At 37.6% G+C, this 16,603-nt stretch overlaps 1 long non-coding RNA gene across 1 annotated transcript in view; it reads left to right on the forward strand.

The window, feature by feature from the left end:
- Positions 1-15,914, forward strand: part of LOC122490874 — a 39,914-nt gene extending 24,000 nt beyond the window's left edge. The window contains exon 3 of the long non-coding RNA XR_006299268.1: positions 15,519-15,914. This is a non-coding gene — a long non-coding RNA (uncharacterized LOC122490874). The remainder of the gene's footprint in view (positions 1-15,518) is intronic.
- The last annotated feature ends 689 nt before the right edge of the window (positions 15,915-16,603 follow it).

Here is a 16,603-nt window from a genome sequence, read left to right on the forward strand (position 1 = left end):
ACTGCTGCTCATGGAAAAGAGATGAATATCAGAGTTAAAAACTGTGGGATTAAAAATGAGCACATTTGGGTTTGAATTTAAAATAAATAAGCACAATTCCCTTGTTTTTGACAAATATTTGGAAAATGTAGTCTTTGGCTTTTAGTTTTAGGCTGTAGGATGGAGCTGTTGTAGAAAAGACTAAATGAGTAATATTCTGGCTGCATTTTCTCAGCCAGCTCTCCAGGTTGGGAATATTCTGTATCTGTGGAAACATGCTCTTCCTGTAAGGCTCAATGTAGATCATTGGTTTTACATGAAGGCCTCTATTAATCTAGTCATTCACAGACATTTTTATGCATAATTGTTGGGTAATAGTCTGTGTTTATTTTTATGATAAATGTTTCAAAGCTACTGTTCTCTGGGGTTCTCACATAAAGGAAAATATTTATCTCATTGGAATTTTAACCACACTACAATTAAAATGAAATGCAATCGATAAAATATTAATGCAGGTATGTTTGAAGATCAACTACTTAATGATTAGGCCCCTATCTATCATTCCCTAGCTTTCTGAAGGTCAATATATAGCAGAGTCAATGAGTTAACCAGCAAATCAGAAATACAATATCTGTCTAATTGTGGGTCTATTATTAATTTCTTAATGAAGTGTGTGACTTGTTGATGAGAGTTTATGCTGCCTATTCTTTTTAAAATCTCATGCCACGCTGGGTTGTTACTTCAAAGTCTCAGATAATTGAACATTATTTTTAATGCTAGATATCACTGTAACACTATAGGAAATAGAATCATAGGATGTGAAGGGAAGAAATGGCTACATAGGTCTCTTTTCACCCTTTCTTTTGGAGAAAGTGACACTGAACATCACTAAAGGCAATAGAGTTTCTCAGTATCACATGGTTAGTGGTGAAGCTGACCCAGAACCCAGGTCTCCTGATTCCCAGGCCACTGCTCTTCAAGACTCCAAGCCACTGAATTTCAAGATTCCAACCCAGGGTCTGGTTCTGCAGATGCTGTGGGTAATTTGCCGTGTAAATTATGAGCCTGGCCTTTTATTTCTTGTACTGTTTCCTAAGCAAAGTGAAGTAGGAATTGAGTAGGTAGGTAGAAAGGAGCAGCATTTGCACTAACTGGAAATTTTCTCTCATGGTGGCAGGAGCCAGGTGCATTTTTGAGGCTACTTATGGTGAGGGTGAGCCCCCACCTTCTACTTGGAAGTGAGTATCTGAAATGACTAGCACCAACTTTAATCTTATAAAAACTACCACCTCTAGGTCTCAGGCAGAAGGAAGAACTCCTTGGAGTTCCTGCCAGGTACAAGGGATTACTGAAAAATAATGATATCTCAATTGCCATTATGGTGTTTTATGTTGGTAATAGAAGTCAAAAAATAACAATGAATTTCCCCACTAATTTTCCATGGCTACTTTCTATATGAGTCAACTTTAATAATTCATTTTACTTTGTGCTGGGTAACAAAACGGTTCTAAGCTTTGGTCATTTGTGTGACTCTAGCAGCACTCCGTAAAGGAGGAAAGAAAGTTCTTGAACTGAGGTTTTACTCTAAGTGTACAAAATTATAGCAAAAAAACAAACACAAACAAAACTCTAAACAGAAATGGCTATTCATTTCAGTTTTCACTGGTTTTCGTAAAGGGCGAGTGTGAGCAGGGGAGGGGCAGGGAGAGAGGGAGAGAAAAGAATCCCAAGCAGGCTCCACACCCAGTATGGAGCCCAACTCTGGGCTAGATCCCTTGACCCTGGGACCATGACCTCAGCTAAAATCAAAAGTCAGATGGGGGCGCCCGGGTGGCGCAGTCGGTTAAGCGTCCGACTTCAGCCAGGTCACGATCTCGTGGTCCGTGAGTTTGAGCCCCGCGTCGGGCTCTGGGCTGATGGCTCAGAGCCTGGAGCCTGTTTCCGATTCTGTGTCTCCCTCTCTCTCTCTGCCCCTCCCCTGTTCATGCTCTGTCTCTCTCTGTCCCCAAAATAAATAAACGTTGAAAAAAAAATTAAAAAAAAAAAAACTCAGATGCTTAACCGACTGAGACACCCAGGCACCCCTCATTTCAGTTTTTAAAACATTTACTTTCATCATGTAAATGGTCACTGGGCAGTCAGAACAAGGTAAAGAAAATTAAGCTTGGCAATATTATCAAAACAGCATCAATTCTCTTATCAAAATAGAGTACCTTTGTTAAACTGATCCCAGAATTTGACCTCCAGCACTGCTCAAAAAAGTTTCAACTGATTTAATGACATTTTTCAATTTGATGGTTAGATAAGGGGCAACAGCCAAATCAGACGGGCCAGCTGAATCCTAATTCCTGCTCTTATCCACCCACAGTTCCTCATTACCTTCTCATGTGTGAACAAGTTAGCCAGAGTCATGGAGTAGAGAGAAGAGTCAGTTCTTTCTAGAAGAGGTTTGTGTCTCAGCTTTCGAAGCACTGGAAGAGAAACGTACCTCTGTGTCTTTTACATGTCTACAAACTGAAATTCCTGGTTTGCAGTATAATCAAGTGTGATAGCAGGGCACCTGGGTGGCTCAGTCAGTTAAGAGTCTGACTTCTGCTCAGGTCATGATCTCACAGTTTGTGAGTTCGAGCCCTGCATCGAACTGACAGCTCAGAGCCTGGAGCCCGCTTTGGAGTCTGTGTCTCCCTCTTTCTCTGCCCCTCACCCGCTCACGCTCTCTCTCTCCTTCAAAAACAGATTAAACATTAAAAAAAGAAAAAAAAGCTATAGCTGGCAGAGGTCTTGGACAACACTCAACTCCGTGTTTCCCAGGTTGAGGGATATATATGGACCAATGGTGTATACAAGATAATTTTAGCAGGCATATCGATACCAAAGAACACAATAAGAAAGTTTGCATTATTTCAGGTTTTTTGAGACTTCTAATTATATCAGGAAGAAAGTCTCAGACTGGGGCAGACAAAGAACTCTCTACCACTTTTCTCTTGCTTTTTAAGAAACAGAAAGCAAGCCTCAGGCTCAGTCTTCAGCAGACAACTCTGTGGAGCTAGAATTTAATAACACTGTATGGTTTCCACTAAATAAATTTTGTCCATTTACTTATGGCGGAGACACAAAACTTTCTTTTAAGATACATTTAGTTAAGTTAAAAAAATTTTTAAGTTAATTCAGGACAAAAATTAAGTAAACATTAGTTCAGAGAAGACAGCAATGCAAATATTACATAAAGGCTATAGTCATTGAAACAGTAAAAGTCACAAAGGTGCTGGGGAGCTGGAGACTCACTCACTGGATAGGTGGGAAACTCAAAGCCTTGAGAGGGCAGAAAATCCCAGTCAGGACAGTCTGTAGTCCACAGGCCATTTGCCAAGTAAATGTCACTTCTCTTTTTGAATCATTTCCAAAAAATTACTAATTTGAATCATTTTGCTTAAAATGGCTTTTCGGGGGCACCTGGGTGGCTCGGTCAGTTAAGCATCTGACTTCGGCTCAGGTCAAGATCTCGCGGTTCATGAGTTTGAACCCCATATTGGGTTCTGTGCTGACAGCTTGGAGCCTGCTTCAGATTCTGTGTCTCCCTGTCTCTCTCTGCCCCTCCCCCACTCACACTCTGCATCTCTCCCTCTCTCAAAAATAAATAAACATTAAAAAAATAAAATAAAATAAAATGGCCTTTCGGGGCACCTGGCTGACCCAGTTGGTTCAGCATCCAACTTTGGCTCAGGTCACGGTCTTGTGGTTCATGAGTTCAAGCCCTGTGTTGGGCTCTGCTAACAGATCAAGGCCTGGAGCCTGGTTCAGACTCTGTGTCTCCCTCTCTCTCTCTCTCTCTGCCCCTCCTCCACTCATGTTCTGTCTCTCTCTGTCTCTCAAAAATGAATAAATGTTAAAAAAATTTTTTTTAAATAAATAAAATAAAATGTCCTTTCCCCTATCGCTTTGTGAATACTACACATTAACTTTGAGCTTGAAAAACAATGAATGACAGGAGTGACTTGATAAGATTATTTCAGAGGAACTGTAAATATTAGGAAAATTAAACTATATTTGTGAGACATGGGCTATCTGAGAACCAAAGTGGAGAAAAAAATTCCCCAGTATAAAACTTTTTAAGATTAAATTAAAAGCTAAACTTGTGTTTTTTCTCTTTTGAGGCTAGCGTCTGAGTAAATCAAAATATGTTTTGTTTTAAATTTACAAGTCGTAAATACTTGTAAACCTAATGACTAATTTCCTAAGCAATATATATCTTTTCACACGTATAGGGTCTCGTTGAAATACAAACCTAAATGCTACTAGAAAGAGGTTTGAATTCAGGGAAACTATGGGTCTTAAAGATCTTAAAAATATTATAGTGAAACTTGCAGTTTGAGATAAGAAATCTACATGTCTTTGTGAAATCCAGAGATTCTTGACAAAGTATTTCTGTGAGGTCTGAGGGGGATAGAGGAGCAAGTTCCTTCTACTGACCAAGACTCACGGCCTCTTAAGGTATAGCCACTCCAGCTGAGTAGACATTCTGGAGCACAAGGAACAGAATTTCAGAATGACAGAGCGGTCACCGAACTACTGACTTATAAAAAAATAAATAAATAAAAGCTTTCCTCTTGTCCTCTTGTCCATGTATTATCTATGAACCGAAGCCAGTCTCCCAGTGGGAAAGTGGGGAAGAGAGGAGGTGGGTAACAGAGTCAAGCTGGTGAATTAATCATTTAGGTGTTAAAATCTATGCTGTATATGGAAAGAGGTGAAACAGAGTAAGGCATTTAATATCTTTAAGAATTCCAGTCAGATGAGAACGAATTCCTTAACTCTGCTCTGCCTCAGTTTCCTTTATTCAGATGTTGGGACTAATAGGCATCTGTGTTATATATTGGGTGTCTAAAGAAGTAACTACCATCTATTAATGAAATAAAGTCCAAGGGCTGAAATGGGAAACAATTACACTGATTCTCTCTTAATGTCTAAATAACATTCAGGTTGTTTAATGAGGTAAAAATAAATTCACCACCTTTTCTAAGTTACTAATACTCTCCCAAATTGAGGATTCCCATTTTCAGACCCACTTCTGACTCTAACGTGTTCATTCTTGATTCTGAGAGCCCAGCCAAATAGCCTTTAGAGAGGCTTCAGTCTCTGAAGAATTCCAAGGGACCCCGCCCCCGCCATTCCACGCACAGCACAATATATGTGGAAGGGAGGCTGCTCAGCATAACTCCCCAGACAAGGAAGAAGCTGCTGCACCCTCTTTGATTGTCTTCTAAGAATTCCTGAGCAGATTCGTTTCTGATGCAGAGTACCTGAGCAGAGCGAAAATGATCGCCATTTGAAATTGGGGATCACTTGCAAACCATTCTCACAAAGGCCTGGAACCCAGCTCTACAACCCCTTGGCTCACTCATGAGACTGCTGTGCATGACATGGTCTCAGGAGCATTCTGTCCTGACGCCAGGAGCATCATGTCATGCACCCTGCGCCATTCAGGATTCATCTCAGGTACCCAGTCGTTATAACTTCTCTCTCACAATCCTCCCTGAAACAGGGGTAGGAGAGTAGACTAGAAGTCACACTACATGTGAAGATTCCACAATGCCTCTTTGGCAATTCATGTCAGAGTGAGTCCGTTTAGGTTATGCGACTGCAGATGGTTTTTATGACTTTGCTCTTACTTATAGGTTTCAATTGTTTTATACTTCCTGAAAAACCTCCCCATTCCATCAGTGAGGAATCAGACAGAAAGAGCTATTTACTTACCAAAACCAAGTCATCCCATAGCTGTGTGGAATCTACTCCAACATTCAGCCTCCCATTCGAAGTATAATTCCCAGTAGGGTTCTCTCTCTTAGCTTTCCCCTTTCTAGGTGAGTTCAGAAAGGGTTGTTATCTCAGGTCTGCCGGTCCTCATCATTTATCAAGGATGTTACAGTGGTCCCATTTACAAATGAGGGCACTGAGTCTCAAGAAGACTAAAAGACATACTCTAGCTGATGGAGAAGACAGCTTAGTTAGATGTATAAGGTATTGATCCTTTTCAGTAAAAAAAAAAAAAAAAATCACTTATCTTTGCTTGCAGGGTTTCTGACCCAGGGGTCTCCAATCTTTGTCAAGCCTCTTTAACTGGCCTACTTCTTGATTCCTCTACTCAACAAATATGGGTCACATGATTCAGCTGAATTGAAGTCACCTGGCAGACTGTTTCCTGCCGTCATCAATAGCACACATACCTTTGCCCTTTAACCAATCACAGAATTTTCTTATTCTTTATTATCTTTTAAGTACTTAAAGAGAGCTTTAAATAATTCTTCAAAGGAAGCCACTATCATTTGCAGCTTTAATAATTCATTTATAAAAAATTAAAAATTTGTAGTGAGACATTATAAATTGAAAACGTTATTTGATCCTTTGGTTTCATCATATTTGCTTGAGGAAATGACCAGGAGCTTAAAGTCTATTCTAACATTGACAAGCTCAGATATATAACCACCATGGAAAGAGTGAAGATCTTGGAATTGTTGGCATTTGGTTTTGTGAAGACAGATGCTTTCACCTTGTATATGTTTTTCTCTTCCTTATTAGTAGTATAAGAAGCTAATTATAATAAAATAGCCCAGTACCATGAAAATTAAATTAGCCTGAATAATAACTGTTTGATGTTTGCCAACTTTGAAAGAACAAAGATGTGACCTCTCCGAGTAAGACCCAAGGAGAAATTTTTCTTTCTTCCATCCCTCCTTAAAGAGTAGTTTCTTTAATAATAATTAAAAAAAACCTAATTTTAAGGTCACTTCCTTTTTCATGGCTTAATTCTACATTCCATTCCAGGAAGAAGGAATTGAAATCTCTGAGATGTGGTTGCAGTCATTAATTATTTACACTTAACATAATGTTTGCTGAGTATCTACTAAGTACTAATCAGACACTCTCTTCAATATTATATAGACATGAACATGAATTAGACACAGGCCTTAGAGTTTGCCCAAGAAAATATGTAAGAAAAACCAATCACAAGCACATGTTGACAAATGTGCTTGTGACAAATGACAAAACTGGGAAACATTTCCCAGAGGAGATCACATTGGATATAGTCCCAGAAGATTTGAGTTGCTATCCCAGAGGAGCCAGGAAGAACATTCCAGAAAGAGGGAACAATTATTCAGAAGTGTAGAAATAGGAAAGTTGGAGATTGTAAGTTCGGGAGGTAAATAACTCAGACTTAAAATTTGAAGTCAAAGTACATCAGAAAGGTTTTCTCTCCTCCAGTCCATTCAGGAGCCTAACTGGCTAAGATAGTGATAACACTTTAATCCAATACATCACTTAAATTGCTTTGATGAGTGGACTTAAATAGTCTTTTCACAGTATCCCTCTTCCACAATCTCTGGTGGGCCAGAAAGGTGCCAAAAGAGAAGTGAGCTGACATTAGGGGGCCTGCATGGTGACAGACTGGTCACTTTCTCCAAACCACAGGTGCTCATGAAAAAGCATGTTGTAAGATGTTGAGCACTGTAGAATAGATGCTATTATAAAACCACATGGAATTGGTTAGCAAAACCTAAGGTTAGTGGGTCTAAATCTTGGGAGAAGAGGTTTTTAAACTCATATAGAATTACATATGTAAGGTGGGGAGGCGATATGAAAGTGGGGGCCAGTGTTTCTGCAAACGATTATGTGGGGTAGTGAGCTTGTCACAGAAGGACTCTATATCAGGAGCCATCTTGGCATGTCATGAAGTGGCTGTACATTTTTGAAAAGCATTAGGATTATGTTTTTTACTTTCTATACGATAGTAATTTTACATTTAGGTAATCGAGTATAACTATACACCAAATCATCTACTTTAGGTGTCTCCAGGCATTGATTCAAATTGATTCTATGGAGCACACTCTTAGGTGCTAGGGATACAAAGAAGGAAGAAAAGAGGCCACAATTCCTGCCCTTCAGGCTACTACTGTGAGATTGAGAATACGTTACTGTACCAAAAGGCAGTCTGAAGACTATGAACCATGCTTCCTTTGGGGAGGTACTACAGCAATGGGAATGGTTAATGCTCAAAATTAAGAGAAATCATTCCAATGTAAATTGCACCCCATATAGTCATTTGAAACCTATCTCTTTTAGAAGGTGTCAACTTTTTTCTCTTTGGATTCAGGATCAGTAAAACAACAACTTAGGAAATCTCAGGAGGCTACAAAAATGGGTGTCCCAAGAACATGAGTCGAAAAATACTTGAATCCTTACACTATTCAGATAAAACTAAAGAATCCACACCCTACTGCTCCTACCCCAGCCGTACCCATCAAAGTAATTCATCAGAATTAGTGCTCTTTTTGATGAGGCAATAATGAACTGACATCTAATTTTAGTATATATCATAAGTAGATTATTAGCTCATGCCAGCACAAAGAGTGTTGCCATTGCCACTGATATTTGATTAACCTTACAAAGACCATCCACAGGCTATGTGTAGGATTTTCATGGAACTCAAGGAGTTCTTGCATCACATTTTGAGAAACACTACTTCATTATACTTTATGCTGGTGTCGTCTTGGATACTGTTGTGTCTAGGATACAGAGATGGACAGTTCATGCTTCTAGAAAGGTAAGAGATGGAAACTTTATACGTGCAACTTTCAGGAAAACTTCAGAAAACCATCAGGTTAATACATTCACACTTTACTTACTAGATTGCTTGGAAATGATTTTTGGTCAGAATAGGTTTTGGGGGGGATTTTTTTGAAAGTATAGGAAGTTGCTTTTTTTTTTTCATCTGTGATATTTAGCATTCTAGCCATATATGCACACTTTTATCAGAGATGCTTAATCATTTTTTGGTTTACTTTTCAAGAAGCCTGAAATGAGTTCGGGTTTTCTATGACTTTGGTAAATAAATATGTAGTAGAGGGAAAGTCCAACTCATTTCAAATTTGCATTTTTTCTCCACAGATAGCATATTTACCAGTCTCTATTCTCCAATTTTTGTCATCACTGCAATAGTCTCTGGCTGGGCACATAAATGAACCACACACACACACACACACACACATACACACACACACTCCCCTATGCACATCCTTTGCTACTGTGACATAAAGTTTTGGAGTTTGTCGTTCTGATGGCCACTGGTTGAAATTCCCATTTCAAAAAATTATGAAACAAATTGAAAAATCCTTAGATTTTACTTCATTCATGCACTCAGCAAGAGAGAGAAACTTAATTTGAAAAAAAAGTGGTGATGGAGACTAGATTTCCTATCCAGCAGGGAGCTTTACAGCATGAATAAGATGCCAAGAAATGAACCAATAGGGTACTGTGTATGATCATTTTAAAAGGGGAAAACTATTCTACAGGACTCATGAGCGATTACTTCAAATGTTTGTGTAAATATGGTTTAGTTCATCATCACCTTTTCCAATTATGTGTATGTTCAGCTCTAAAGTACAGCCGCCTCTTCCTTGTTTAAAATGACACCAACAGAACTAGCATTTTCATTAATACAATGTTTACAATGCCCACAAATGATGGTAGGAATATAGGAGTCTTTTGTTATTTGTAAACTAAACACATCTCAAAGAGGTGCCCCATTAGCTTTAGCTTGGCTATTTGAACTCAGCCTTTTAAAAAATTATAATTTTTAGGTTCTTCCTGAAATTTTCAGATTTCTCTAATGATTATTATCATCACATAAGTAAAACGATATATTTTATTCCTATATTTTATGCAATATAATTGCATACCAAAAGAGACTAGAAACTAAATCATAGTTTAATAAAAACAATTTGATTTTTCAGCTCAGTTATGGACCCACTAATACCTGGAAGTTACCTATAAGTTTGTTTGTAGTGAAATTTTATTCTTAGAGGACTGTCAAATATTTTAACTGCATTAAAGAGTTAAGCAAGGCATCTTTGTGTAGTGGTTAAGAGCAAGGACTTGGAGAAGATGGCCTGGTTTCACTAACTACCTGCATGACTTTGGGAACCTGCCAGACCTCTCTGTGCTGTTTCTTCATCTGTAAAATGGGGATAATAATAGATCCTATCTCAGAGGTTTGTTGTGAAGGCTAAATTAATATATATATGTTAGAAGAGTGAAACAGAAGTGTTTGCTTTTGCTAATATGGTATATCACAATAGTAAATAGGGGTTCAAGAAGGAATAAAAGGAGAACTATGTAATGTAGAGCACAAACAGAAAGAAGCCTTTGCAGACACTAGGTTTTGAAGGATGCCTTTACATCTTTGGCCCACTCCAGGAGTCAGAATGTTATCTATAAATACAATTGAGTCTTTCTGATTCAGGTATCTTTCCTTAATAATATCTGAAGACAATGTTTTTATTTATTTTTTATTTTTTTAAATTTAATTTTAATTTGTTTTTTAATATGAAATTTATTGTCAAATTGGAAGACAGTGTTTTTAACACTTAAGGGGCATGAAAAACTTGGGGCACCTCAGTGGCTCAGTGGTTGAGCATCTGACTCCAGATTTCCGTTCAGGTCATGATCTCACAGCTCATGGGTTTCAGACCCACACTGAGCCCTACGTCAGGCTCTGCAGAAACAGTATGGGGCCTGTTTGGAATTCTCTCACTCTTCCTCCCTCTCTGCCCCTCCCTGCTAGCATGCACACTCTCTCTCCTTCTTAAAATAAATACATAACCTTAAAAAGAAAGAATAACTGAGTGCTGAGTGCCTTTGGCTTTGATTGTCACCTGTATTGTCCAGGGTCCTCTAGTCTTCAAGGTTGATATGTTTGGTATTTAAGTCTTTTTCACTCCCATGTTTAGCTATTGGCTCATTTGGGCTTTCTTTCTGTTCATTTTAATTTAGTCCCAGCTTGAATTATCATCTTTCTTCTTGGTTAGCTACTGCTTGCTGCTCTATCTGCTGCTCACCCTAGTTCCACCTCTTCCAAACTCAGAAAGATTTTTTAAAGGAATGTATGCTATCCCACCTCACCTGATTGCTTATATCCAGCTGTCCTGCTTCAAAAAGCACAAGAGACACACCATGTGTCACTGGAGTGAATGATGGTTACTGCCGTGCAAGTTCTCAGTGGTAACAATCCTAGTTGATTCCTCACCAGCATCTCTAAATCAAAATAGGAAACAATGGTTTTATGGTACAATATACTAGTTTAAACACATTGGTCTGCTCTTACTGCTTAAAGTCATAGGTTAGAAGAGGAGAGAACCATTTATCTTTGGATCTGAACTGGCGCCCAAGACATGAGTTCCAGCATCTGTTAAATATCCCAGAGCTATTCTAGTCCTTAAAGTGATTCCTCACTGCTCATTTGAAAACAGATGTTAAGAAGGAAAAGGACATACTGAAAACCAAGCATGAACTAAAGACCTTCAGAAAATCGCTTTAATACTTGCTCAGTGGGAAGACTTGTTCTGTTGAATCCATACTTTATCAGAATGCCTTCTCAGAAGACATTAAAAAAAAAAAAAAAAGCCTTGTCAGCAGAAAGCATTTAGATCTAGTAAAGGCCCTTTGGAAGAGCCAAAGATGGTGTTTACTCCATGTCGCCATATCTTTTGTCCTTTTTTCACTGAAATTCAGGCAAAGTAGCATGGCAGGCAGAATGTGGTGGTATACTGAAAGGTGATGGTGATGGACTGGACTAGACTAGGTGATGAAGTCAGAATTTAAGTCCAAGATCTGTTATTTGGAAAAGCCATTGCTCTCTCTAAATGTCAACATCTATTCAGGTAAGGAGGCAATAACATCTGTCTCACAGAATGTTGTGAAGATTAAATGAGACTTTTTTATACTATTAATAGTATTATTGGGCATTATTGATTTTTTTTCTTTTTTATTATTTTTATTATTTTTAAATTTTTTTCTCAATATATGACGTTTATTGTCAAATTGGTTTCCATACAACACCCAATGCTCATCCCAAAAGGTGCCCTCCTCAATACCCATCACCCACCTTCCCCTCCCTCCCACCCCCCATCAACCCTCAGTTTGTTCTCAGTTTTTAACAGTCTCTTATGCTTTGGCTCTCTTCCACTCTAACCTCTTTTTTTTTCCTTCCCCTCCCCCATGGGTTTCTGTCAAGTTTCTCAGGATCCACATAAGAGTGAAACCATATGGTATCTGTCTTTCTCTGTATGGCTTATTTCACTTAGCATAACACTCTCCAGTTCCATCCATGTTGCTACAAAGGGCCATATTTCATTCTTTCTCATTGCCACGTAGTATCCCATTGTGTATATAAACCACAATTTCTTTATCCATTCATCAGTTGATGGACATTTAGGCTCTTTCCATAATTTGGCTATTGTTGAGAGTGCTGCTATAAACATTGGGGTTGTGGAGGTTCCTCAAAAAATTAAAAATAGGGGCGCCTGGGTGGCGCAGTCGGTTAAGCGTCTGACTTCAGCCAGGTCACGATCTCGCGGTCCGTGCGTTCGAGCCCCGCGTCAGGCTCTGGGCTGATGGCTCAGAGCCTGGAGCTTGTTTCCGATTCTGTGTCTCCCTCTCTCTCTGCCCCTCCCCCGTTCATGCTCTGTCTCTCTCTGTCCCAAAAATAAATAAATGTTGAAAAAAAAAATTAAAAAAAAAAATTAAAAATAGACCTACCCTATTATTGATTTTTATTAGCAATTAATAATTTTGACATTATAGATCTGAATAATTAAGGTCTCCAAACCTTGTTTTCCACCAAACTGGATGTCTGATTTCCTTTACTTTTTTTTTTCTAGAAATTCATAGTCTTCATGTCTTCTGGGATGCAGTAGGTAGAGTGTGAAGAGCTCCAACATTGGAATATGAGAGATCTGAAGTCAAACTGTGATGAAGGCACTCTGCATTCATTTATTAGTGCCAATCAAGTCTTTGATGGCTGGCTTTCCTTTCATAATATGGGGCTAATGACACCTATTTTGCATAGTTGTGAAGATGATTAGTGATGATGTATAAAGGAGCCTAGCATAGGGAATAGTTCACAGTAAACAACCATTATACTATATTTTTTGTTTTTTCATGACTTCCTATTATTATGGACAATATGGGTTTACCTTTGCTCAGAATTACTTTACAGGTCTTCAAGTATTGTGCTCAATGGGTAGTAAATGCTGACAAGATTACACCTTGAAAAAGAGGAGGCTTTAGACTTGATAAATCATTAAACGGTCATATGGGGGCCTCAAAAGTTATTTTCTCTTTAAATACCTTAACTGGACATTCTTTAGAAACTCAAGTTCTTGAAGAATTAAACATTAATAAGACATGGTTACTGCCTTCAGGAAGCTTATATCCCTCTTGGAGGCATTTTTTTCACTAATATCTATGTCCAACCAAATGTTATCTTTGTATAGGGACTAGACTGTGAAGAAAAATAATGCTTTCAGAGATTAGACAGAAGTCTTTGAAGTCATCCTTCTGTCAAAGGGGATGGGTAATGGGGAGCTGGGTGGGGGACAGAATTAAAATCTGTTAACTGTATTCTATGAGTCAGGCACAGCACCAGACAAGTTATAGTCATTGTTTTAGTTAATCCCAAAACAATCCTATGAGAAGGGCTGCAAAATGTTGACTTTATATATGAAAACAACTGGTAATCTCACAGAGGTGAAACAACCTTATCTCTGGTCATACACCCAATGAGTGTTGGAAATGGGATTCCAATCATTAACAGGGGGAGGGGGTGCGAAAGTGGGTTTTGTTCAATTTCACAGAATTTTTTTTTTAATCTGAGTGTCTCATCTTTTCCAAAAATGTCTTCTTTTCTCCCCTTGATTTTCTCCTTTCCTTTTCTGTTGGGCCCAACAATGAATTCAATTCTAGACTTTGGCACCCTCTGATCAGGGCTATAGCTATTCTTTCTGTGCACATAGCCCAGAGGGCTTGTCTTATTTTTTAACCTACACACTTAGAGCAAAAAGAACTGATAGCTGTTTCAGATGTGCTTGTGTTTAATATTTAAATAAAAGGAAATTCACCCAGCATTAATTTAATTGTAGAAATACAGAACAGAATATACCTCAATTAAGATATACAGCTCAATCATTTATACTTTTATTTAACAAATATTAGTGACTATTTCCCCCAGTAAGTCACAAAACTCTATAAAGCAGTTTTAGGTGATCAGTATAGTCAGCCACAAGGACCAAATTAACATGGCTTACCAGAAGGATTGTTTTTCTTTTATGTATCAACCAATCTGAAGATGGATAATCTAGGATAGGTAAAGAAGAAGGGTGGAGGGGTGAAAGGACCAGGAGTCTGTTTTTCTTGCTCTGTGTGTGTGCATGCGTGTGTGTGGTGTATATATGTTGTATAGAATACTTAACATGGGGTTTACCCTCTTAGCTAGAGACCTACCATACCACTGAGTTTGTCTCTTTAAAAAAAAACATTCTGCAAAACCTAGCTAGCCACTTCACCATACATCTTAGCCAGAATCTATCACATGGTCACTCCTAGGAGCAGGAAGACCTGTGTTGTGGTTCAGAATGTAAAAATTAGAAGAAAAAATATTATCAGAAAGACATAAAAAGGTCTTTGTAGAATGTAAGGAATTTTAGCCTCCATAATAGAGAAAACAAGGTGGAAAAGGGCTATAGCTTGGAAGAAGCTATCAGCTCATCTACAATGTCAGACACAGGAAGCTACTGGTCTTCCCTGAGCCATGTTTGATGCCACAAAGGACATTCTGGTTCTACTATTTACTGTGAAACTGCGTTCGAGTTTCTTGACTTCTGTCGAGCTTAGCTTCCCTGTTTATAAAACACAAATAACTGAAGTGTTTAAAGTATTCTTGTGACTATTTTATACAACAGTGAATTTTTTAAAATTTCATTTCAGAATTTAACTGCACAGATATATAGGATTTTTTTAACCAAATATCACATTATATAGTCTGTGAACTTTTGTATTCTTTTTACTTAACATGACAATTACAGACATTACCTCATATCATGATTTTAATGGCTACCTAGTGTTCTGATTATGAATTTGACATATTTCTAATTCCCAAACTATTGCCCCTGTGGAATGTTTCCATTTGTTTACTATTGTAAATAATGCTATAGTGAATATTTCTTAGATATAAATCTTTTTTTATTTGTCTTATTTTTTTGACATAATATTTTTTATTTTTTTATTGAAAAAAAATTTTTTTAATTTACATTCTAGTTAGCATATAGTGCAACAATGATTTCAGGGGTAGATTCCTTAATGCCCTTTATCCATTTAGCCCATCCCCCCCCCTTCCACAATCCCTACTGTAACCCTCTGTTTGTTCTCCATATTTAAGAGTCTCTTATGTTTTGTCCCCCTCCATGTTTTTATGTTATTTTTGCTTCCCTTCCTTTATGTTCATCTGTTTTATATAACAGTGAATGTTAAGGGCTTAGTATTGTACCTGGCACACAGTAAACTTCAATAAATACGTGCAACTATAAAGATAATCATTGATATTATTGAGTATAATACTTCTACTTCTCCTTCACTAGAGAAGTGCATTATCTGCATATTGCCATTGGTTTTCTGCCTTTTTTTTCTTTTTTTTTTTTTTTTTGTATTAGGAATACCCAGCCTGAGCTTTGGATGTGTCCTCTGAGGAAGTACCCATGACACAGACCACACTGGACACCAACTCTGATATCAGGGAAAGGTTCCACAACAGTTGAGTGTGAACATGGGATCACTGAGCTCCTTGGCGCAGAGCTGCTAATGTCCCCTCTTGAGCTGACAGAGGCTGGTGCTGCCTTGAAGCATGCCATGCCAATTCACAGCAAGGTCTTTATTGTTGAAACTCTTGCATAATGACATCTTTATTCATGTGAAAATACAGGATGAATTTCAACTATATGATATTGTTTATGTTCATCAGAAATGTTATTTGTCTTTACAAAGTCTGGTTTCAATGAACCGGCTATGTAATGGATATTAAATAAACATGGAATTTTACACATTCATAATATTTGGTTTCTTGTTGTGATTTTGATGAACTACACTTTCAAGCACTGTCAGTTCATCCTTATTTACAAACGAAACATTTGCTTGTAGCAGAGTGATATAGTGACTTGCTTTATTTTAAGATAAGTCAACTTTTCTATTCAATGTTTAATGTGAAACTGACTCAAAAATGTTCTTTTAGGCCACATTTACATTTCTCGCTGTATAACATGTATTATACTATTTTAACTTAATGCTGTGAGCTATATAAACCAAAGACATTCTAATTCTGTTTTTAATGTATTTTTTCCAAGATAAATAATTTATAATGTACTAATAAAACTAAGGAGCTCATATTAAAAGGCTTATATTATATGACCTACTGAAATTGATCTATGGAAATTGACTCTCTTTAAAGTAATTTTATGAAATTATTTTGTATAAAATTGACTTTCTTATATGAATTCTTGACAACAAATATAAAACAAAAAGAACTTGAAATTTCTCTCTCCATCCTTCCACACACTAAAGAGAAGTAATGAAATACCTTCTAACTTTATGATTTGGGATTTCTTAGAAAAAGAAAGCAGATGAATAGTAAACATTTTAGTTACGCATATCAGCTTCTGGTTGCTTCTTTAGAATAAAACTCCTTTTCAAAGTATACCTAGTCTTTTCACATCTTTAAAGTGATCAAGTTTTATTTGTGGAT

The sequence above is a fragment of the Prionailurus bengalensis genome, chromosome A1, assembly GCF_016509475.1.
Source record: "Prionailurus bengalensis isolate Pbe53 chromosome A1, Fcat_Pben_1.1_paternal_pri, whole genome shotgun sequence".
Lineage (NCBI taxonomy): Eukaryota > Metazoa > Chordata > Mammalia > Carnivora > Felidae > Prionailurus > Prionailurus bengalensis.